The sequence below is a fragment of the Schistocerca piceifrons genome, unplaced genomic scaffold (assembly GCF_021461385.2).
Source record: "Schistocerca piceifrons isolate TAMUIC-IGC-003096 unplaced genomic scaffold, iqSchPice1.1 HiC_scaffold_325, whole genome shotgun sequence".
NCBI classification, from domain to species: domain Eukaryota; kingdom Metazoa; phylum Arthropoda; class Insecta; order Orthoptera; family Acrididae; genus Schistocerca; species Schistocerca piceifrons.
Window position 1 is genome coordinate 102,501 of NW_025728543.1, and position 2,500 is coordinate 105,000.

General features: G+C 58.6%; 1 non-coding gene across 1 annotated transcript in view; it reads left to right on the top strand.

The window, feature by feature from the left end:
* The first annotated feature begins 1,721 nt into the window (after positions 1-1,721).
* LOC124745558 overlaps positions 1,722-2,500 on the top strand; it is a 1,909-nt gene continuing 1,130 nt past the window's right edge. The window contains exon 1 of the ribosomal RNA XR_007011080.1: positions 1,722-2,500. This exon is cut by the window's right edge and continues 1,130 nt beyond it. This is a non-coding gene — a ribosomal RNA (small subunit ribosomal RNA).

A 2,500-nucleotide genomic window follows, 5' to 3' on the forward strand; every position in this document is an offset into this window, starting at 1 on the left:
TATAGTTCGCTACTCGCACTGCCCGCACCCCTGTGTATCGCTTCATGTTAAACACCTTGCAAGTCTTGCTCACTTTCCACATGCTCCTGCTGTACACTGTAATGTGGATGGCAGCAGGACGTACATGCCGCCCCCTCCCCACGTCCCCACCTTGCCCCCTGCCTTCGCAAGCTGGTTGGTGAGAAGTTTGCATGTTCAATGCCCTTCGCATGCGACGTACTCAGGCTACGTTGTGGTGCGGCCTGTGTCAACTGTCCGCTGATGTCGTACGCGTGAACCACAATCTGTACTGCACATTCGTCCTTATGTACTGAATGATACATCGTGGCACATGTGTGACCGCACAACGACTGCGCCCAAAAACGGCGGACCATACAGTGCAAATATTGTGCACGCAGCTACGTGTCGTCTCCCTATGAGAGCTGGATTGCAGTGTGGTACGCCATAGAGACGTGTGGGAGGAACGGACGCCGTGGATGGCGATCAGCATGAGCTGTCTGTTGATGTATTCGGACCTAGTCGTCTCTCCTCACACACCGTGATGGCATGGTGCACCGCGTTCCATATCTGCGACATGCTACAGAGGCCGGTTGACAGTCGTTCGAGCAATGGACATCGCATACGTACGGGGGCCACCTTCCACGTATTGTCTAGGCGTGCACATTTTGTTGCGTGTATGTGGGCAGACGTAGTGTGGCGTGACACCTGACACAGGCATGCAATAATCGTTGAAGTTGCAAATGGCGATGGACGCCTGCGTTTTCTGGTGAAGTTACGCAAATGAACAAATGGTAACCTGTTGTGGTGCGGTTGTTCTCGCTAGGGGTGAATCGGTGATGGCGACGATAGGTTGAGGTACTAACCGGTTGTTCCAGCGATACCCACCATGCCGACGAAACTGAACGGCATCTGGGTGTGAAGCGATACGCGGCGGTGGCTGGGTGGGACCGTCCCCGGCCGGTGAGGGGGCGCCTCCCGGCGTGCTGGCCGCGCGGTGCGTGGGCGCACGCGCTACAGCCGGCTGGTGGGGGCGGCCAGTGGCAGGCGCGCCGGCCGACGGACGCGGCAGGCGTCGCAGCTGCGCGCCGGCGCACCCTGCGCGCGGCGCCGTGCGGCCAAAGTAGGTCCTCGCGGGCCCGGTGCGAAGCGCGGTGGACATCTTCAGTGTGCTGGTCCGATTGAGGACTGTGTGCGTTGAGGATGCGCCGCCGCCCGGCGCTCGGCGCCGCGACGCCGTCTGCTGCTCGGTCGCCCCAGCGGTTCTCGCTGGTGGTTTGTATCGCAGCTGTGCGGATGTGTTGGCGCGTGCGCTGTGCTGGGAGAGTTCGCTTCGGCACCCAAGTGGGGCTTTTGTCCTTCTGTGGCGCTGGCGTTGGAGCTGCCGGTCACCGTAGGTGGCGCGTGTTGTCTCCCGCCGGCAATGCCACGACAGCACGCTCCCGGGCCTCTGTCGGCAGCGGCAAGCTCAGTTGGGAGCACGGGTGGTCGCACCGAAAGCGTCTACTCGCCTAACTCCGGGCGATTGCGCCTCTCTCGAACCCGACCAAGTACTTGGGACGGCGCTGCGCGCCGCCGGGACCTGAGAGGGTTTCGAGGTGTATTGTGCAGGGGAGCTCAGCCTCCTCCTGTTTGCAGAATGATTGAGCGGACGCTTGCGTGTTCGCGCGGGCCCCCGGGACACACTCCCGGGCGGCCGGCTGCTCAGCTCTAGTTGACGCAGCTCCCTGGTTGATCCTGCCAGTAGTCATATGCTTGTCTCAAAGATTAAGCCATGCATGTCTCAGTACAAGCCGCATTAAGGTGAAACCGCGAATGGCTCATTAAATCAGTTATGGTTCCTTAGATCGTACCCACGTTACTTGGATAACTGTGGTAATTCTAGAGCTAATACATGCAAACAGAGTCCCGACCAGAGATGGAAGGGACGCTTTTATTAGATCAAAACCAATCGGTCGGCTCGTCCGGTCCGTTTGCCTTGGTGACTCTGAATAACTTTGGGCTGATCGCACGGTCCTCGTACCGGCGACGCATCTTTCAAATGTCTGCCTTATCAACTGTCGATGGTAGGTTCTGCGCCTACCATGGTTGTAACGGGTAACGGGGAATCAGGGTTCGATTCCGGAGAGGGAGCCTGAGAAACGGCTACCACATCCAAGGAAGGCAGCAGGCGCGCAAATTACCCACTCCCGGCACGGGGAGGTAGTGACGAAAAATAACGATACGGGACTCATCCGAGGCCCCGTAATCGGAATGAGTACACTTTAAATCCTTTAACGAGTATCTATTGGAGGGCAAGTCTGGTGCCAGCAGCCGCGGTAATTCCAGCTCCAATAGCGTATATTAAAGTTGTTGCGGTTAAAAAGCTCGTAGTTGGATTTGTGTCCCACGCTGTTGGTTCACCGCCCGTCGGTGTTTAACTGGCATGTATCGTGGGACGTCCTGCCGGTGGGGCGAGCTGAAGGCGTGCGACCGCCTCGTGCGTGCTCGTGCGTCCCGAGGC